Raw genomic sequence first — 22,642 nt, 5'->3', positions numbered from 1 at the left:
TACAAAAACCACTGACAGGATTTGAAGCTCAAGAATGAGAGTATCAGTGTCTGGAAAAAATGAAGTTAAGGTGGTATGTTTCCTGTTTGGAGGAGAACAGGAAAGAGAGAATGTGAAAGAAACAAGCTTGCAGTGAATCCTTCACTTTCTGTAATTGCCACTAACTGTTTTTCCTTGATTAAACTGTTGCAGATCTAAAATTTGGTGTGTATCATGTTCATCTGCTAAAACTAGGTTAGAATCGGGTTTGCTTCCCTGCAAATAGGCATTGCATGCTTACATCTGAGTTCTTCCTAAATAGATGGAAAAAATGACTTCTGAATGGTTGTGTCATTCACGTAATGTTTGGATGTGTTTGTTTTTATTACAACACTGTTGATGTTTCTGTTATTTTTATTCCCCAAGTGTTGTGTTACTCCTATGCTGCTATTTCCTATTTTGTCAGTTCTTTCCTGGAGGAGGTTTCTCTGGAGTCTATTTACCTTTCAATTAGAAATGTTTTCTTTGCAGCCCTACTGAAAAATTTATTTTGCTTAAGCATGAAACAAGTTGGATATGCAGCATGGAAAATGTAGGACTAAAAGAGCAAGGACACTTCAGAACATTTTTTTGAGGTTTTATTTCAAATATTTTCCTGGATTCTTCTTTAAAGCCTTTTGTTAAGTGCTCCCAAGGGCAGGATGCTGGTTTTGTAAATTTGTGGATCATGCACCTCATAATACAGAATGCAGTAGCACCTGCTGTGGGAGAGCTGTGCAGGGCCACTGCAATTTCATCAGTAGTCATTCCTGTGCCATTTCACTAATAAGGTTATTAATTGCAGCGTGGCAGTGGTTCAGTTTTTAAAACACATTTTGATATCTGGAGGTATGGATATGAAAACCCTGTAAGCTCCTACACATCTCATGCAGATGGGGTCATGGTAGGGAGGTGCTTTTGAGAGGTTCAGGGAGTGCATAGCCCAATTTTTAGCTATCAGCACCTTGTTTTCCATGCTCAGTCACAGGCAGTGGGGAGCAGGGCTTCTGCACAGCTGCACACAGGAGCTCATTGGCTTTGATATTCTGTGTTTTCACTGCCTGCACCATAAAAGTGGCCTTCCACTTGTTGACCAAACCAAGCCCTTCAGCCAGGCCTAGTGCAAGGGACAGGTTTCAAGTCTTGCAAAGCTTCTCTCATTTGGGATATTTGTAATCTTTAAAAAATCAGTGTTGGTGGGACCTCTCAATGCCCCATTTTTCTTTAGGTTGCCCTGACACAAAAAGTGTCCATACTTAGCACAGCCACTCTTTGCCTTCCAGGTCTTCTCTGGACCATGATTTCCATATCCTACTGCCAAAGAATGATAATAAAATAAATTCATAAAGATATTCTAAGGTCTGTTGTAATATCTAAACATATTCTAAGGTGGATGCAAAGCAAATTCTTGCTTGAAAACTGCTCTTTTCAGGAACATCAAAACCATCGCAGTTCTACCTGTCCACATGGTTCAAGTGTAATCACTAGCATTTGTCATCACCTTTATTTCCATCCAGATTAATTATAAATAGCAGTGCTCCCTTCTAGAGCAATTTGTACTACTCCTCATCTCTGTTTCAAAGGCATTTTGAGTAAACAACCTTATTTTAACAAAGCAGATGGAAACCTTTTTATAGCTGTGAGGCACTGGCAGAATATACACCCCTGAGCCAGCTCTGTTCTGCAGTACCGCTCTCTGCTGTACTAAGGAAATGTCTGAAGTCATTAAAGTGTTGGCTATAACCCATCCCACTTCAGATAAGGTGGATTTTCAAGGTTATAATATTGCTGAATTAGTTTTACAGTTACTCCAGAGGTACCACTGAGCAACTTACATTGATTTCTCTGGCTTCTTGCTAGAAGCTGATATCTGAAAGCTTAAAGCAAAGTAAAGCAATCAGACTTCCTTGAGAAAGGCACTGGAAAAACTGGGGCTCAGGGATCATGTATGAGCCCACACTGTGATGGTGCCTCTGCGCTGGCCTGGCCATTGCCCCTTCCCACCTGTGGGACAATGCTCACCTCCTGCTGCAGCCTCAGCAGTGGCAACTGGACAGTTGCTGATTTTGGGGAATTGTCCTCTTGTAGTGCAGGATGGACAGGTGCCACAGGAGGTGACAGTGTCTCTTTTTTGCTGTTTCCACTACTCCCATGGGCAGCTGCATATTGGATTATATTTTTGCTCCCGATGAAGGAAAGGAATGATGAGGAGGACTCCATTGATATCAGAAGGCTTATTAATTACTTTATTATACTATATTATTCTATATTATATTACACTATGTTACATTACCTCTAAACTGAATCTGCCAAGCACTCAACTCTGCACACAACTGCACTCATCTCGTGAAGGTCAGCCGACAGTCCTGATACACACACATGGATTCAATTGGTCAGTGAATCAAAGCACTCACACCAGAATCCAATTACCAATTTCCTTCAGGTAAACAGTCTTCCACAATGCATTCCACTTGTGAACAACACAGGAGCAGTAAATGAGACAAGAATTGTTTTTTCTTTCTCTGAGGTTCAGGGAATGTGAAACCCAGAAATATTCTTGGGAAGAATTGTGCCTTGTTTTTCTCTGTGAAGAGAAATTTGGTGACAGCTGCAGGTTTCTGACTTTTAGTTAATTCTTGCAGGACAGCATCCTGGCCTTCAACAGAAGGAGTCTCATATTGGGTGGCCACATTATGAAACATATCTGAGTGGGTTATTTTAGTTAATCCCTGCCTCACTGCACAGGTCCTTCATAGGTAGATAATTTCTAGGAAAAAAGAAAATACCCAGAAGAGAATACTTCTTATACCTCTATAGTAAGTCAAATATGGTCATGGAGCTATCCCCAGAAGTCTGGTTCTGGAATTCTCCTTCCTGCCCAGCCTGGAGTCCCTTTGGTGCATCCCAGGAAATGCTTGGCTGCCATTCTGAAGTCACGGGAAGGGTTTGTAGCATTAGATATCAGCATCTAGTGAGAGGCTGGTTTGGAAGGTGATTTGAAAGCCAGGGAGTTGTAGGGAATGAGCTCCATGGACATGAGCATGGAAATGAGGGGTTGGGTTGAGAAGGAGGCACCACAGCTGCGGGGACTGGGCACCTCAGTCCTGCTCTGGCCATGCTTGCTTCCTGCTGAGCCTGTTAATTAGACAAACTGTAATTATGTGTTGTCTAATCAAATCCTTCTTTTAGCAAATTTATCAAATGACGAGACACAACTGACGTTCAGATTCCCTCTTGTTGAGGTCCTTCGGCTCCTTTCTGCTTCAAACCCTACAAGAGAACCGACATGCATCCCTGGTGTCAGGCTTAGCTGGTGTAGACACTCTTCTGTTTCTCAGGCCAGGATTTTGAATGCAAGTTAATCATCTGGCCTGCATTTGTTTGAAGTGAAAAGACAAGGGGGAAGATGAATAAAATATTGGTTTTTTGTCATGTGAAGTGACTTGAGGTAATTTCAGCGCTTAGTTTCTTGCCCATCATGGAAGCATTCATGAATTCCCAGCTTTGTCAGGAAAACAGAACTTTTTTCATTGCTGATTACCCTCCTGGTGTGAACTGCATAATTTCTTACTCAGAAGAAGATTACTGTAGCCATTTATTTTCTGGTTAAACTGGTGTAAATAAAACAATTGCACTGAAATGATTGAATTTTCTCTTCAACGCATGAAACACAGATGCAGAATACACAGTCCATTAAAAAAATGTTCTTACTTCCAATCAAATTTAAATGAGAAAATTATCAACAAAAATATACGGGTTTTGCTCTCTGTTTGGGGAGAAAAGCAGAGCAAGGCCATATGCTGAATATACTTCCACAATTTATGGAGAATTCATGCAAGATAATGAGCTTCTGCTCTGTGCTGGGGGATGTGGGGTTGACCCTTTATTCCCAACGAGGGGCTTTTAGTGTTCACACTAATTATTCCCACTGATAAGGAACCTCAAGGAAGTCAGGCTATGAATAGCAGTGTAGACACCACAAGGGCTGTATTGCTTCTGTCTGGGGAGAAGCAAGGCAGTGAGAAGGGGGGTAGGCAGGAGCCCCCCATGCTGGTCTGGGCTCCAGGGCTGGGTGCAGGAGCAGATCCATCCACAGCAGTGCTGGGGTGAGTGAGCAGAAACCCAGCTCACTCTGAGCACCCAATTACACGTCTGCTGTACTCCTTTGATGAAGGCTTATATGGCTTGGCTCTTCTTCTTTTGATGTCAAATGAATTCTCGTTGGCCTTTTTCTGTAGCTCAGGGCAACAGACATCAGTTCCTTGCAGGATGACAAGCAGCAAGCAGCCACCGTTGCTCCTCTGCAGAACCTAAATCAACGGCTGTTCTGCAATTGTGGTTAGCTAAAGATGCTGTCCTCTGGTTTCTTAAGAAGTAGTTTTCCTGTGGGGGACAGAAATACAGAATTCCTTAATTCATTTTTGGACCTCTCTTCAGTAAATCAAGATGTGAAATTGACTTTTCATGACAAGTTTCTGGGTAGGTGAGAAGCTGGTGACATTTTCTCTGCCTGTTAATTATGTGAAATATCTTCTTAAATTTTGCCAAAGTGTTTATTGGTCTCTGGAGATTGCAACTTATAGTGAGCTTTCCAGAAAGCAGTGCTGATGCCTCCCTGGTGTTGAAGGGTCATAAGCAATCAATTCAGTCATGAATTATCTGCACTGCTTGTCATCTGGGGTTCATTAGCATGAAAATATTTAAGCAATAAAGTAGAGACACAACACATCTCTTGCCTTTCCGTTTCAGTGGATATTTTGGGTTATCCACCTGCTCAGAGGATGACATGGAAACAAATGCCATTTACCTTTTGTCTTGCTTGAAGCATTCTTTCTCTCCCTGCTCACATGTAATTTGATTTCTTGCTTTGAGGTCTAGAAAAGTAATTTCTAAGAGAAGGAAAACATTCAGACAAGGTTTTGCCACTGCTATGTGCATTATTATTTTGTGTTTTTCTAATAGTTGTAATCAACTCTTATACTGCTCAAGAAGTTGTACATAAAATGTGTGAGATAATTCATATATAAGTACTGTCTTCTGTCAAGGCCTATTGACCTGCCTGTGCCCTAAGAGACCAGCACTGGAAGAAAGTATTAGACTAAGGATCTTTCAATTACAATTGCTTATATAATTTTTTCAGACACTTTCTCTAGCTGTATTGGAAAAGGTAAGCTGTGGTGTCAAACTGTGCCTTTACAGAGAAGTGTTCTTTACCATTGGATGCTGTACTAAATGGAATTATTTTCATCAAATCTCATGGATGCCAATGCATTTCAATGTGCAAATATTGAAATCATGGGAAAGGAACTGATGGCCATCAGGGAATGCACAGCTTCCTGCAGGTCATGAGCTTTTCCTGATCCAGGGCAAACACCTGATTTTTATACCTGGCTGACTCTGGGCTTGGTTGCAGGCACCTTGCTTCAGTTACAGCAGCAGCAAAAGCCTTTTGCTAGACTGCCCAAAGGGTGCTGGGAAAGGCTGCTCAGATGCACTAAGAATAACAATAATTTTCTTTTGCTGTGGCCATTAAAGTTGGCTTTTATTTGGGCTCTGCTCCGTCAGGCAACTAAAATGGTGGATTTAAGCACTTGACTAAAATGTTTACTTATTAAGAGCATGTACTTGGTTTGTTTTTTCCCAAAAGAAGTGGGAACAGAGGCTGAAACACAGATCAGTTTTACTGCACCTGCTCCCAGCTCCTACTCCTGTCCCAGACAGCTCTTCATCCTAGAGAGGTTTTGCATTGTTTTCTGTCTGAGATATGCTCCCAAGTCTTCTCCTTCACTTGCCTGACCTCCTGATGCTGCTCTCTGTCTGCAAAACCCCTGCCTTTACCTAAGACATTTCTCACCTGTGTGTGATCTGTGTTTTGGAGGCTGTTCCTTGGTTTGGGTTTTTGGATCCTATAAGGCAAATTTGACTGCATCTTTCATTCAGGTGGGATGAAGCCTTGCTGTCATGCTAAAAGGTTTCAGCTACAACAGGCCTGCAAGCACAGGTCCTGTTAAGAGCCCTGTTTTGTTTACACAAAATCAGCAAGGATTCTCATTTGCATAGGAGGTGAATTTGAACTACTTACATACCTACACTGGTAATAATTTCATTTTCAGGCATATTGTCCTTTTCTTTCTTATCCTATCCTCTCCCCCTTTCACTTAACCCATTTGCCATCATCCTTCCTTATATCCTTTCTCCAAAAACAGCCTCTCTCTGCACACCCCACTCCCTGTGAACAGCCAGGAGCTCTGGAATGGGCACTGGAAGCACCAGCTCAACCTGGGCATCTTCCTCCTGGACACCCATGGTCAAACCACCCTCCCCACTCGCTGCCCCTCACTCCACTCCTCCCACCCCTCACACATTTTCCTCCCCCCATCTCTGCAGGGAGGTTTACTTACTTTACATCTTGCTCATTTTTGTTTCCAACCCCTCTATAAACAGAGTTCCCCGTGGCAGGGTGTGGTGTAGCCGGCTGAATACATTTTCACCTCGCATGAAGCCATGCTAAAAGCTTTACCCCTTTTCTCTCCAAATCGCTCACCAACCAAGTCCCAGCTGTATATCCTCCATAAACACACTACCAGCACTCCTCCTCTGCTCCCAGGCAGGCAGGCTGCTGAAAGCAGGAATAATAACACAAGAAAAGTAGGTCATCTGCTCTCTGAGAACATGGAATACAAAACTCAGCCACTGAGAGCCGGGTGAGCACAAAGAAGTTAAATCAACTATCAAATCAAACTGATACAGAGCAGAAGTTTTCCTGCATTTTAATGCAGAGCTTTTCTCCTCAGCAGCCTGGCAGGGCTGGTGCTGGCAGGGCTGAGCAGCCCGTGGCTCTGCCTGCTGCTGCTGCCAGCTCCAGAGGCTCTGTCTGTGCTCTGCTGGACACAGCGACCACCACTGTGCCATGGATATGGATTTCAAGGCACGGTTTTACTGCAGTCTGCTACTTCTCAGCATTGCCAAGTGTTTTTTTAAAAGTATCATTTGCTGCTCTTTGCCTCTTAATTTTGCTGGGGAGCATTCTGCAGTATAACATTTTAAATGTGGCCAGAACCACTGAATTTTCCTATGTAGAAATGGTAGGAAGGGGGAGGGAACATACTGTACACACATATTGCAGTCTTTCTATTCCAGCACCATCTCTCCTAGGTTGATACACTTCTGAGAAATTAGAAAAACCATGAAACAGTCATAAATGGAATAATCTGTTCTGCAAGAAGGAGCCTTTCTAGCTTTCATTACTTGGCAGGGATTTATGCCCTAAAGCTTGAAGCTTTATTGAAGTGCATGTGCAAGGAGCTGGAGAAAACTGTGCTGCCTTTAACAAGGCTACAATTTTACAACCACACAGAGTGAGTACAATGTCATTGTGTCTGGCCAAGGAGTCCCAATGTTGTTGAAAGGCATTATAATGAGTGAATCAGTGAGCACCTCTCCACTGCAAGCCTGTTGTGAACCTTCTGAGCAGCGTTTAAAGGACTTTGGAGATGGATTTCCACTGCTGTGTTATCAGTGTCTGCCTTTCCCAGCGTGTTGCTCTCTGCCTGCTCTTCTTTCTGCATGCTGCCTTTGTCCAGCAGAGCAGCCACATTTCCCCACGACTCATCTTTGTGCCCCACTCATTCTCTGCAACCTTTTTCTTTTACAGTGGCCTCTGTGGTTTTTTCCAGCTTGTACCAGACCCATCTCATTTTTTGAAATGCATACTTTCTGCCTTTCATTGAGCTAAGCTCTGAGGAACAAAGGAGCATCTGATGTGATGGTGCAGTGTTGTAACAGCTGAGGAGATGTGAACAGTGTAAATGATCAGACATGAAAGGGGCAGAAAAGCAGTTGGCCTTATTTTCTTGCTTTCATCAATATTGCACGTACTGTCGTTAACTTTGTATTTTCCTTGGGAATTGTGTAGAGAAATGTTGGCAGCATGAATGAAGTTACATTTCTGTGCAAAGCAGGAGGTACAGGAAGTAAAATTAATGCTTATTGCATCAAACCTTTTGCTGGAAGCTTGATGATTCACAATTCATAGTTTTATTTTGTTTTTTTTTAATCCTAAAGATGTATAAGCACAAGGCATGCTCTAAGTAGAAACCATTGTGGTGCAGGAATAATGCAATTCCCTGTGTCTTTGGGGATGGTCAATATGTTGTTCATTGCAGGTTGCCATAGAGATGCAGTAATATTTTCTTAGCTGAGTGATGTGCACTGAATTATAATGCTTTCATAGGAGTGGCACAAGTTAATAAAATTCCTTATGGCTCAAAAAATCATCCTTCAAATCACATTTGAAATCAAGGGGTTTGTTTAATGCCCAGTTTCTCTCAGCCTGAATGAAGTGTGGTGAGAGAATAACATAATTAAATCTATGCAGCTGTGTTTAAATGTTGTGCCACACATTTTGACTTCTTTTATGAAGGATGCTATTGTACAAAGGTGCACTGGACTCATGATAATGGGCAGCAAAGGGAAAGGAGTAGTGAGAGCAATGGAGAATACAAACCTATAGCTTTCCAGAACAAGAGTGCTTGCAGTTCCTTCCATGTGGAGATTCCATATGGCCAACCACTTTCTAAAAGCCTGTGAACAACATTCAGTGATGGGCATAAAATCACAGAATCACAGAATGGTTTGGGTTGAAATGGACCTTAACCTAGTTGCAACCCCCCTGCCTTAGGCAGGGACACTTTCACTAGCCCATTTGCTCAGGGCCCATTCCAACCTGGGCTTGAACACTTCCAGAGATGTGTATCCACACATTCTCTGGGTAACCTGTTCCAGTGCCTTATCCCTTGCACAGTAAAGCATTACTCCCTAACATCTAATGTAAACCCGCCCTCTCTCAGTTTAAAACCATTGTTCCTTGTCTTGTGTTTATCTGCCACTATAAAAAGTCCCTCTCCCTCTTTTTTTTATGAGCTCCTTTAGTTACTGGAAAGTCACAGCAAGATCTCCCCAGAGTCTTCTCTTTTCCAGGCTGAACAAACCCAGCTTTCTGAACCTGTCTTCATTGGAGAAGTGCTCCAGCCCTCTGAGCATCCTTGTGGCCTTCCTCTGGACCTGATCCAACAGATTCACATCTTTCTTATGTTGAAGACTCCAGGTCTGGATGTAGCACTCCAGATCAGTCTCGTGATGGCAGACAATATGTGGAAATTCACCTCTCTCAGCCTGCTGGCCATCCCTCTTCTCACAGAATCACAGAATAAGCTGAGTTGGAAGGAACCCTCAGGGATCATCAAGTCCAGCTCCTGGCCCTGCTCAGCACCATTCCCAGGAGTCACACCATGTGCCCAAGAGCATTGTCCAAATGCTTCTTGAGCTCTGTCAGGCTAATGCTGTGACCACTGCCCTGGGGAGCTGTTCCAGTGCCCAACCACCCTCTGGGTGAAGAACCTTTTTCTGATATCCACCCTAAACCTCCCCTGACACAGCTTCAGGCCATTCCCTCAGGTCCTGTCACTGGGCACAAAAGAGCAGGGATCAGTGCCTGCCCCTCCTCTTCCCCTCACAAGGAAGTTGTAGACTGTGACGAGGGTCAGCCAGGAGCTATCATTCTTGCAGTCATGATCCTCCAGCCCAGGGCACTGATATGTCTTGGCCCGCCATCCATGTTGAAGACAGAGGTAAAGAATCCATTAAACACCTCTGCCTTGTCTCTGTCCCTGTTTGTGGGGCGACCATCCTCATCCTGTAATAGCTGACACAGCCCAGGACACAACACACCTTCTCTGCGGCAGGCACACATTGCTGGCTCATGCCCAGCTTTTCATCCACAACAACCCTCAAGTCCTTCTCCACAGGGCTGCTCTCAATGACTTCTCACAGACTGCTCTCACTGATAAAGATATTGAAGAGCACTCGTCCCAAGACAGCTCTGAGAGACACCACTGGCCTCCACCTAGACACAGAGCCATCAACCAAAACATTCTGGCTGCATCCATCCATCCATCCATCCATCCATCCATCCATCCATCCATCCATCCATCCATCCATCCCTCTCCTTATCCACTGAATAGTCAATCAGTCAAATTCCTGTCTATCCAATTTGAAAATAAAGATGCTGTGTGGGACCATATGAAAGGCCTTACAGAGTGTAGATGGGTGATATATGCCATCTTCCCTGGTCAACTGTTGCCATCACTCCATCATAGAAGGCCACCAGATTGGTCATAATTTGCCCTTAGAAAAGCTGTGTTGGCTGCTTCAGTTCACCTAACCCTAACCCTTGTCTTTTATAGGCCCCAGCATATCTTCTAGGAGGATCTGCCCCTCCATCTTGCTAGGAACAAACTTGAGGCTCATCAGTCTCCAGTTCCCCATATCTTCCTTTCTGTGCTTTTTAAAACTGGGAGCAATATTCCCCTTTTTTTTCCAGTCACCAGTGGCTTCATCTGATCACCATGACATGAAGGGGATGGAGAGAGGCTTGGCAATGACACCAGCCAGTTCCCTCAGGACCCTGGTGTCTTGGTTTGAAAAGACAGGAGTCTGTGAAGGAAGGCAAAAGCCTCCTGTGAAATGGAAAAGGTAAACCCCCTCCTTCCGAATTATCACAATTTCAGAATTAAAAGGGCTCTCAGGCAAAGATATGGGAATGGGAATAACAGTTTTTTACTACGAAGAAAAAAAATACTAAATAACAATGTAATTTAGCACAAGCAAAAAACCACTGGCAGAGTGAGAAAAACCTGACACCCTGAGAAGTCAGGGTGCTGATAGCAGTCCAGCCAGATGGTGGCTGCTCCTCCTGGAGCGGCGATCTGCAGAAGGGTGTAGATCCCTTCCGAAAATGCACGAAGGAGCAGCTGGGCCTTGGTTCCTGATTCCTCTCGGAAATCCAGCGAAGAAGGCTGTCTGTGGTCTCAGAAATGCTTGTTTTATGGTGGCAGGGATGCTTGGCTCCTCCCTCTGGGCGGAGCATCTCCCAATGGGATGATGTAACTAATCTTACCAGCCACAGTGAGTAATTCAATAGCCCATTAGCAGGAGATTATCTTCCTGGCAGAGTCATTGTTCTTGAAAGAGATAAGAAAAACTGCCTAACCCCCAACAGATGGCAAAAATAGAATACATGCTTATTTTACAAGCCAGGACACCTGGGATGCCTGCCATCAGATCCCACAGACTTGGGATTCACTCAGATTCATCAAGTGGTCCCAAACCTGTTCTTCACTTACAGTAGAAGGGTTCATGAGATGATCTTGGGTGCCAGTTTTGAAACTGCATCCTGAAGTTATGAGTGGGTATAAGTAAAATCTGCTGCTGGAGTGGAGGGTCCAGGGGCAGGCACAGAGGTCTGGCTGGGACCCTGTGGTGGCACATCCAGTGTGGCAGGGGTCAGGTCCAGGTACAAAACTCCAGCATGGCTGCAGATGCCAAGCACTGTACCCTACCTCAACAAATAAGGAACAAAGGAAAGGCTTTGAGCTTGTCAGAGCCAAAGCTGTGGTTTAGATACATTTCTGGTGATAAATCTGAGGGGAAGGTGCAGAAAGCTCAGGCTGCTGAAATCCAGTCTGCAGACTGCATTTTTTGTTTGGTGGGGACAATGTTTTGCTTGCTGAAATGAAACCCACTGGCTGAACATTAAGAGGGTACAGAGCCATTTTTGAGCTTATGACTTCCACATCCACTCATCCCTCATGGAAATGTTGCTCACACAAATTCTCTAGACTGTTTTGCACCACAGCCACCGTGGTTACCTGTGCTGCAGCTGCCGGGGGTAGCAGGCCTTGAGCTAAACAGTATTAAATACTGACTTTTAAGTTAGTTATTAAGTTATTACTTTGCCAAGAGTAATTAGAAGAGGTAGGAAATTAATTATTTTAGATAATATTGAAGTCACTGCCAGAGTCGGAAATGCCAAAAAAATTTTTGGCAAGAAAAATCCATACATCAACAAACAAATCTTTGCCCAGAAAACCCCATTGTGAGGTTGGCCCATGTCCTGTGTTCTGCAGGGGTGAAGGATGCTGCAGGGAAGGGCGGGCTGGGATTTCCTGCTGGGCTAATGGCTGGTGGGACCCCCTCATCATAGCCCACTGTGGTGCCACTCAAGCACTTGTGTGTAAGATTGGCAAGTTAGACCCAGCCCAGTCAGCCCAGTGGGCAGATCTGGGATTTCCTGTGTGTGGCTGTGAAAGCCTCTGCTGTGGAGCACGGTGATCTGCATGCTGTGGGAGGACTGGGAGTGCCCCACCCAGACCATGGCACAGCCAGCTATTGCTGCCCCTGGGCCACGGGCTTTAGGTGCTTTGTCTGTTCTTATAAACCTCTGTAAGCCACCTGTGTTGTGTGCCAGATGGCAAGCAGAGGTGACAATCACTGTGTTGGGTGGCATTTGTGTGAGACCAGATGTTATCCATTGTAGGGGTGCATTAGTTTTAAGTTGGTTTATTCCTGTACCCCCCATTCTGTTTATGGTTCTGCCCGGGCTTTCTCTCTCTCCCCCTTCTGAATTGTCCCGTCAGCTACACTTTATCTTTCCTAAATTCCTCCCTAACTGCCTGTCTATTATTCAGGGTCCTTGCCCACTCATCCAGAACATTCTGGCCTGGACATTGAATGATTGGTTTAGAGATCAGGATTCAACCCCTAATTTATTTACACTGGACATCTGAGCTGTTTGTTATGCGTTATTCCCTCCTCTCAAAATTTTAGATTGGTCGCTGTGTTCTAGTTATAAGACCTTGCCGAGCAAGCTTTTCTGTCCGCGCCCGATGCACCATCAATAAAACACCTCCTTTTTCCCTGTCGGCGTGGTCCAAAGCCTTTTCTCCCGTGGGACGCAGCCCAGCTTCTCTCCTCACGGCTCTGGGGGTTTCTCGCCCTTCTGAAGGCATTCCGCCTTAAATACCTCACTGCTGCCGGCGGTGCTGGCCTGTGCAGCCGGGCGAGTCAGAGACCAAGAGGTCAGCAGTAGCCGCTGCAATCCATGAGAGGGCTTCCTCCTTTCAGGATTCAACAGTGCAGGGTGCTGAGCTCTCACTTCCTCTGAAACTGAGGTGAAGATGCTCCCAATATTTCAGGATAGTTTTTTGACCTGAATAATTGATTTAATAATTATTTTTTAACTATTTGATTTAATAATGAGTGACTACATCAGAACTGGATCACGCTGGCTGCAGTACAATGGCCAGGCCATTCCCTGCAGGTTAAAGACATCCTGGCCAAAAAGAAGAGAAAGTAAGTGCATTGTATTCAAGATCACACAAACATTTTGGGAATCTTATCCCCCTCTTTTGTGTGCCAACCTAGGGCTCTCTTCCCCAGATTAAAGTTTCTTTCAAACAGGTGAGCAGGCACACTCTGTGCCCTTACCTAAGGTTCAGAATATATATATGACATAAACAAATTCTCTAGTCTTATATGCAATGGGAAGTCAGTGGAAAAGTTGGGGTTAATTTTAATATCTATGATTTCTTGATCATGAGAGCATTATTTCACTGTATTAGAACTGCTGACATTTGTTTAAATGTTTACATATCAACTTAAAATTCTCCTGGTAGTTATTTCCAGAGTCCTAAATGGTTAAAAGATGGTTCTTAGTCTAGAGCCCAGACTAGAAGTGTAGATATGATGGTAGGCTTTCTGGTTTTTTAAAAAGCCTTGATTTGTATCAGCTCATTGACTTCCTTTACAAATAATACCAGCCCACTACTTTTTACATAGGGGATGAAATAGTGGCAGTGTCTGGACACCAGTGTTACTTCATATCAGATTGCTGAGTTAGTTTACGTTTTTCTCTTGTGAAACCATCTGCTAGGAGGATGCTTGACCTTTTTTGCTGGTAGTAATCTAGCTCAAAAGCATGGGGCTTCACAAATATAAAACCTCAGGGTGGTAGTCAGTGTGTCTTTGCTACAGGGAGTTAAAGGTTTACTAAAACTGAAGTATTTTAGGAATGCAAACTCAGGCTTATAAGCTCCACATGATCTAGCAATGTGTTTTTCTCCTTTGCATAACTCAGAGCTGTACTTTCCCTCCCTGGAGCCTGTGAAAGATCCATCAGCACACAAGCCAGCAAAAGTCATGCTGTTTCTGACTGGTTTTAATACAGAAAGAGGTCCCTTCTGAAGGACACCCCATGGGTATTCATTCTTGGGTGCATCATCCCCATGGACCAGTTTGATTTAATTTTTCACATGAGCCCCACTTTGTGACTCTTCTTTCACTGTTTTGAGTGCCCTCACTGCCTCTGTGGGCATGGGTAGAGCTCATCAGTGGGCTCTGAAATTCCAGAGCAGGTTTCTTCACTGGGCTGTTTCATGGAGGATGGGTGTTGTACAGTGCATGCTACAGCCTGGGGTCTGTGCTGGGAGCTGGAGCCCATGGCTTGCCCCTGCCTGCTGTGCAGTGCAGCTGGGGAGCCCAGCAAGGTCTGTGCTGCTGGGAGCCTGCTGCATCCTGCAGGGATCACGGGCAGAAGCTTAGCTCTAACTTTTTTAAGCTGACTTAGCAGCAGTGGCTTCACTCTCCAGTGTACGTCAATAAAATCAGTCAAGGCTTGTATCTGACCTGAATCTGTGTGACTGCTGCAGAACTCGTCCCTCCTGCATCAAACAAGGGCTTGCACTGCTGCATCCAGCATAAAGGCCTCAGATCAGCTGAGAAGCCCAAGAACTTGGCATTTTTGCTGCTTGTGGATAGGATACAAAAGGCTTAAATCCTGGCATGGCTGAGACTTGGCAGAGAGACACCCAACCTCCTGCTCTCCCAGGCTGTGTCCCCCTCCACAAACCCTTCCCTGTGACATCCTCAGGTTGCACACCTGAAGATGTCCATGCTGGCCCATGAGTGACCATGCTGGGGAGGTGGCTCCTCTCCTTCCCGAGGTTTCATCACTGCTGGGTAGGAGCCAGCTGAGCAGTGTTTTCTGCTGGGAAAATCCAGATGAAGTCAAACACATCTGTCTTTTGCCAGTGAGTTCAATGGGTAGAGCAATGGCACAGGGAAACAGAAAGACTGGAGTTTACATTAAGAAGTCTTAATGAGACAGAAAACATTGCCAGTAGGTAAGACAGATAAAATCTCTGTAACTGCATGTCTCCTTGTAGATCCAGTCCTAGGGCAAAACTGACAACTTCATGTCAGTAATCTCTGTGGCTGTTTAGAAACACAACTAAACACTGGTTATTGTGTGGGTTTGCATCCCAAACCAGAGAGTGACACAGCTGGAACTATGTTGGAGTGTTAACATTGCCTAACACTTTCCACAAAGCATCACACTTTCTCTTTCTTTTGACTTTGCCAGTTTTCAACTGTTGGGGCCAAAATTCTGCATACCAGGTGTTTGCCTCAGGCTGAGAAAATCTAAAAAATTTAGCCAAAAAATATGTTCCTTTTGTGAAGGGATGAGGTAAAGGGAGAACTCAGGTAAGCTGCCCATCCAAGAAACTCTGGAAGGCTTTCCTCTGTGTGGTTCCTAGAACCTGACTCTGGGAGCCAGGTCTCCACCTCAGCCATTCCACCATGTTCCAGGGAGCAACTTTCTGCCTGTGACAGTACAAGGACTCAAATAAGACCAAGTCTGTGCCCACACTCCCATTCCAGCAACTGAAGCAGCTGAGATTTCCCAGTTGTGATGGATATCTGCCTAATTTTGGGACTGCACAGTGATTGAGTATGTGCTGCCCTGGGCACCCCAGTGCCCTGAAACAAAGGAGGAGAAGCTGTCTCTGCCCTTCCCAGACACCATGCAGTGCCAGAAGGAAGGCACTGGTCTTGGAGGAGGTACAGGAGACAGCAAGCAGTGGGTCAGACCAGTGCATTGATTTGGTTTTCTGGACTTCAGAAAAAAATGCTGCTCCTCATCCTGTCCTGCCCACCTGGGGCAGCACGGGCTGTGCTCTTCCAAGGAGAAAACAGAAAGGACAGGCAGGGCAACCCAAGCTGGTGCTCATTGGTTCTGCCCCACCAGCGGCATCCAGCCCAAGTCCTGCTTAACTCTTCACTCACTCACTGCCTTCCCACTTCCCTGGATGCTGGGTGAAGTGGATTACTGCTTTCAGGTGCAGGAAGGTGGCAGCTTTGAGCCTTCAGATACCAGAGAGCACCACAGGGTACCAGCTTCCTTTGCTCCTCCTTCTCTGCGCCCATGTTTTGAACAGGAGGCCTGTGCCTTGCCTGTGCACCCCATCTGCAGTAATCCTCTCAGTGTGGGCAGTTTCCCAGGGCAATGCTGGGGATATGGGAGAGAAATATTTCCTAATATAGATGACAAATATCATTATCAAGTCAACTGGACAGCCTGCCAGCATGGAAGAGTTTGGCAATAAACTTTTTCTTGTTCTTTCTGTTTTTCTTTTCTGTTTCCCCATGACTATATCTTAGCTGAAATCCTGCATGGTGGGTTTTGGAGAATTTCAGTACTGCACCCAGCCACAAACAAATGCAGATATGACAAATGCAGTTATGGGCTGTCTTCAAGGGGTCAGCCCAAATGCCCACCACCAGAAAGTGGCAATGATGCAGATTGTTTCACAGGGCACTGAGAAGGTGCAGCACCAATGGAAAACCTACGTCTTGTTTCTCTGTGTACACATACATACCCCTGCATGGGCTACTGAGTCCTTCTACTGCATGGAAGAGTGCTGAATATTGCATCTAGCCCAGCTGGGGGAAAAAACAGAAAGAGACATCATTAGAATGCCCAAGGGCTTGTTCACCAGGCTGTGTGTGCTCTTGCCTTCCTCTGTTTCTTTTTGATCTCTCGTCAGCTTCTTAGGCTGTGCTGTCAGCCCAGCCTTGCTCATTCACGCATTCACAGTTTATCCAATTATTGCATTACTGGCAGTGAGGAACTGCAATAGACTCTTTCCTACCCACTGCTAAGAGCAAATGGCAGGAGAAAGTGTGTGTGTGTGTGTGTGTGTGTGTGTGTGTGTGTGTGTGTGAATGCAGGTTGCTTGGAACATTCTCTAAAGCTGCATGGTAAATTACAGAATATGCTAGGTAGGTAAAAGTGGGCAGGAAAGGTTTCTTGCTAGAAAGACTCTATTTAGGGAAAATAAGTTGTATTAATTAAAACACATTCACTAGTGGGGTTTTTTCTGTTGTTTTTTGGCTGAGTTCCTTACAATTTCTAACTTGTTTCTACTTCTACAGAATGACCCTTTGCTGCAGAAAGCTTTCTTGATCAACGATTTTTTTTAAGAGATCCTGGAGAATTACTGGTACAAGCCTGCCATTGCTCCTAATGCTGACCACAGCTCAGAGCTGGGGCATCATCACTCAAGTCCCACTCTAACACTCATCTGCCTCAACGCTCCCTCCCACTTGCTCTTTAACATCATGATCCCCTGTTTTAGGTCCAAAACCTGCTAGGGGATGGTAAAAAATAAAGAAGCTCATTGATTGCTTGACTGTGCTTTGATAGAGGTGCTGAAATCACTTTCCAAACACAATTTCTTTGCTTTTTTTGGCCACTTGTAGCAGGCACAAGGCCTGCAAGGCCCTGGAGATCAGAAGCCTGAGCTAGGAAATACCAAAGTCAGCATGACTAAGGTTTTTAGAAGCCCCTCTCTTCCGCCTTTCGGACCCTGTTATCTCTCTGTATATCCATAGGTCACTTTTCCCCTGACCCTTACTATTGGACAGTTTTCAATCCCCCTGTAAGGTATAAAAACCCCTAGCTCTGCCCGGTTCGGCAGAGGAGAGCTGTCAATGGACCCTTCGCGGAGACCCGAATAAAAGAACCCTGCGGAACCCACACAGCGCTTCTCTCTCTCTCTCTGCGTCTGCTGCGGCGATACCCAGGGTGACGGCCCCAGGCGAGCTAAAAGAGCTGAAATCACTAAAGAGCTGACTGCAAATCACTATAGCTGCCTGGGCTGCCTGAACCCCCCGCTGGGCGATCCTGGACCCTCGTTGAGCTATCCTGGACAACCGGCCTCCCCGCTGGGCTTCTGCCCCTGGGGGCCATAGCTGGCGCCCGAACATAGCCGACGCCCGAACAGCGAGGGGCCCCTGGGCCGACATCTGAACCGCCGTGATAGCCTGGCCGCGGAACTGAATGCCGGACCTGGCATTTCAGAGGAGCAGCATTTCTTCGTGAAATTGTCACTGCCTCCGCTCGCCAGAGATCCTGGAAGGAGAAGCTCTCCGTTTTAGCAGGACTCTCCTGGACAGGAGGTCAGCCGACCCGCACCCCGACACCTGGGCACGCGAGTGTCCGTGGAGGCTGACGAGCAGACGACCCCCAGCAGAACTTTGACCCACAACAGGCTGAAAAGTGTAAGTTTAACACAGCCTCTCTTGCGCGCAAAAATATTTTTTCCTTGGGTCCTTTTTTTTTGGGTTTTTTCTTTTTTTTCTCTTTTTTCTGCTGGCGGGAACTGAAACATGGGATCAAAGCTTAGTAAACGATCCCAGAACGAGAGAGATTTATATTCCCTAATCCTAGAAATCCTATCTTCTAACAACTTTTCTTTTTCTAAAGGTAACCTTTCAAAAACTAACCTGAAACGTTTTATAAAATGGATTCTCTGCCACTTCCCAGATACTAATACACAGACTATTACCTTAGACTCCTTTTGGGATACAATTGGGACCACGATATATAAGTTTCAAACTAACCAAGACTTTTCCGTAACCCAGTTTTTACCTATGTTTCACGCTATCACTAAAGCTGTAGAAAAAACTAACAAAAAGATTTTAACCTCAGGGCTAACTTCTGTCGAACGAAACGAAAAGTTCTTATCTCACTTAACAGAAGCGCCTATTTCAAATGCTAATGGAGGAGATAACACCCCCTCCACCCTGGATTCCAGCACTTCGCTGGGTCCTAGTGTCCCGCCATCTGCGCCGCAACCCCCCGACCCCAGGGCGCCCACGGCCCCTGCCCACCCCCTCCTCCCCCCCGCCTTCCCCTCGGGAGCCACATCCTGCGCGCCTCCTTGCTCTGCGTTATCTCCGAGAGCATCTGCGCCAGTTCCCGCCGGGACTGACCCAAACCCCACCCCTCCCCCTGCTCCCCCCGACCCTACTGGGGCCACCCCCACCCCCCTTGCCGTCCCTCCTCTCCCTGCCGCGCCCGCCCCCACTCCCTCCCCCGCCCTCGCCCCCCCCGCTACCATCGCGTCTTTCCCTGCCCCCGGCATCATCCCTGCTGCGGCACGGGATCAGCCCGCCTGCGTCTCCGCGCCCCTCCCCACCACCGCGCTTTTGCCTGCCGCCGGAATCGTGCCCGCCGCACCCTCCCTCAGTCCCGCCGCCTCCTACATCCCGCACCCCCCCTGCCCCCATACCCTCGCTGCGCAACCCCATACCCACGCTCCGCAGCCCCCGGTCGGGACCCCCCAGACTTCCCTCAGTTCTGCCCCCCCTCCCCACGCCCCCCAGTCCTGTGCATGCTGTATCACGCATTGCACGGCCACCCCGCCATGTGCCACGTGTAGCCACGTCCTGCCATGTGCTGCCTTATACCCTGCCCAGCCACAGGCACCTCTGCCAAATGCAGCTCCAGCCAGCCATAAGAAACATAAGGCACGACCTGCTAGCCCTCACTTGCCGTCATCTGATGACAGCAGTGACAGCGATTCTGATTTGGAAATAGAATATGTTGATCCTTGGGCAAAAATAAAAATGGAAGCCACACAGGCAGGGGACTGGCAATTAGCTCAGAGAATTACTGCCTTTCCAGTAGAATATAAGAAGGGAAAAAAAGGAGGTGCCACTAATAGAAAGACATGGGAACCTATTACAAATAAAGAACTTGTGCAATTAAGAAATACAGCCACAGAACATGGTAGAAGTTCACATATTTTTAGAAATTTCATAGAAGCTACGTTCTCAGCACATGTTCTGGTACCCCACGATATTAAAAATATTGCCCAGTGCCTCCTTTCTCCCGCCGAGTACATGCTTTGGGAAAGGCATTGGAAAAAGCAATTAAAAACATTATCAGATAACTATGCTGCAGATGCTGATAAGTCAAATTTTACACTCGAACAGCTGGCTGGTGAAGGGGATTTGCAGAAACCCTCTGACCAAGCTGATACTTTACCTAAGGCAACATTACAAGACGTGGCTATAGCAGCAAAAACCTCCTTACTTCTTACCCCTGATGATTCTACCCCCACCCAATATTTTTCTACTATCAAACAAGGAATAGATGAAAGCTTTATCAAATTTGTGGATAGAATTAAGGATGCTCTGGAAAAACAAATAGAGAGCGCAGAGGCAAGAAAAGAACTGTTGTGTAAACTTGCCATGAGTAATGCGAATGAAAAATGTAAAGCAATTCTGAGAGCCTTACCCATAGACACAGAACCTACCATAGAGCAAATGCTGGAAAGCTGCACACGCCACCTGTCCACTGAAGATACAGTGGCCCAAGCAGTTACTAAGGGTGTTGCAGAAGGAGTTTCTAGTGCATATGCAGTAATAGCTTCTAAAGATCAGGTCCGCTGCTACCACTGCGGAGATTTTGGACATTTTATAAAGGACTGTCCAGAGAGGTCACCTCCCAGGCACCCTCGCAATTTCCACCAAAGGCCCCAGAATCAGCAGTACTATCAGCCGCGTCCGGGAAACTTCCATCGGAGCGTGGTGGGGCCCCACGCAAGGACACCAAATCAAAGGCCACCCAGACCCAGTCACGCACCATCCCAGGAGATTCCAGACCACATGAGGAGGATCCAACACACGGAGCAATACCAAAGGGAACGCGCCGTCAGCTGGTAACTGCACTGTCCATTGACTTTAAAAATAACAATGTTTATCGTGTTCCCACAGGCAAACGTGGGCCAAAAGGAGGTCCTTCTAACATCCTAATTATAGGTGATTCTCTCCATACCCCAAAGGAAATATTTGTTGTTCCAGAAGTACAAACAGTGCACCCGGGACAAGAAATCTTTGTCCAGGTGTACTGCACAGACTTACCATATTTTCTTCCAAAGGGTACCCCATTTGCACAGGCCTTTCTACTCCCTAAGAATCACAGGGAACAGCTTCCTCTCAACCCCACAGCAATGTGGATACAGGTTGTGGGACCGAGTAAGCCTGTCATCGAGTGCGGTCTTACCTGCAGAGGAGAGAAGTTCCACCTACCAGGGATGCTGGATACCGGTGCAGACGTGACCATCATTGCCCGCTCAGAATGGCCAGCACACTGGGAGCTACAACCTGTGGCAGGCATGATCACAGGGATCGGTGGAGCTACAGTTTCCATGCGGAGCAAGAACAACATCCTCGTCGAAGGGCCTGAAGGCAAGTTGGCAACCATCCGCCCATTCGTGGTAAGGGCCCCCATCACCTTGTATGGACGGGACATTTTATGTCAGTGGGGAGCCTCCCTACGTATTCCCAGTCCGGATTTCTAATTGGGGCCACTGAGGAGCGCGCACTGCCAGACACTCCTCGTCTCACCTGGAAATGCCATGACCCGATCTGGATCGAGCAGTGGCCCCTCTCTAAAGTCAAACTGCGCGCACTACATGCCCTTGTGGATGAACAGCTCGCCAAAGGCCACATCGTAGAGACCACCAGCCCTTGGAATTCTCCAGTCTTCGTACTACAAAAGCCTGGAACGGACAGGTGGAGGCTCCTCCACGATCTTTGCAAAATCAACGAGGTCATCGAGGACATGGGTCCCCTTCAGCCTGGCCTGCCCTCACCATCGATGCTGCCTAGAGACTGGACACTTGCTATCATTGATATTAAAGACTGTTTCTTCAGCATCCCGCTGCATCCCCAGGACGCTCCACGGTTTGCCTTCTCCGTTCCCTCTCTTAACAGAGAGGCTCCACTCAAGAGATATCATTGGTGTTTTCTTCCACAAGGACTAAAGTGCAGTCCAAGTATATGCCAGTGGTATGTTGCTCACATCCTGTCTCCTGTTCGGAACCTATTCCCAAATGCGATCATCCATCACTATATGGACGATATCCTGGTCTGTGCACCAGAAAAAACGTACTTGGACAAAGCAGTTAAAAAGACTATTGAAACCATAGAAAAGGCAGGATTTGAGATCCGTGAGGACAAAATACAGTACACCAATCCATGGACTTACCTTGGACTCCAGATCCGGGAACGGACCATCGTACCCCAGCAGCTCACCATCCGAGACGACCCAAAAACCCTGAGAGACTTACACAGTCTGTGCGGATCCATCAACTGGGTACGTCCACTGCTAGGAATTACAACAGAGGACCTCACTCCACTGTTCAGCCTTCTCCGGGGCAAGGAGAATCTGGACTCTCCATGCACTCTAACACCAGAGGCCCGAGATGCCATCACCAAGGTCCAGGAAGCCCTGTCTTCACGCAAAGCCCATCGCTTTAAGCCCAGCCTGCCTTTCCAGTTCGTCATTCTGGGAAAAGCACCTAGGTTCTATGGACTGATTTTTCAATGGGACACTCAACTTCGAGACCCTCTACTAATCCTGGAGTGGATCTTTACAAATAACCAACCCACAAAAACCATTACCACCTTCCAAGAAATTATGGCACATTTAATAAAAAAGGCTAGAACTCGCCTCCGTTCCCTTGCAGGGTGTGAGTTCACATGCATATATTTGCCAATGACCACTGGGGACCTGGAACATTTGCTCCAGACCAATGAGAGTCTCCAGTATGCCTTAGACAGCTATACAGGCCAAATTTCAGTGCATATCCCA

The 22,642-nt window shown here is 46.4% G+C and overlaps 1 long non-coding RNA gene across 1 annotated transcript; it reads right to left on the bottom strand.

Annotated features, from left to right (window-relative positions):
• Positions 1-2,261: 2,261 nt before the first annotated feature.
• Positions 2,262-8,827, bottom strand: LOC135289783 (uncharacterized). Its single transcript, XR_010352525.1, has 4 exons — positions 8,525-8,827; positions 6,420-6,637; positions 4,826-4,907; positions 2,262-4,401 (listed from the first exon to the last, which is right to left on the bottom strand). It is a non-coding gene; the product is annotated as an uncharacterized LOC135289783 (long non-coding RNA).
• Between the last annotated feature and the right edge of the window lie 13,815 nt (positions 8,828-22,642).

Source organism: Passer domesticus, chromosome 1, assembly GCF_036417665.1.
Source record: "Passer domesticus isolate bPasDom1 chromosome 1, bPasDom1.hap1, whole genome shotgun sequence".
Lineage (NCBI taxonomy): Eukaryota > Metazoa > Chordata > Aves > Passeriformes > Passeridae > Passer > Passer domesticus.
Note: the sequence above shows the minus strand (reverse complement) of the source record. Positions and strands in the feature narration are given on the sequence as shown.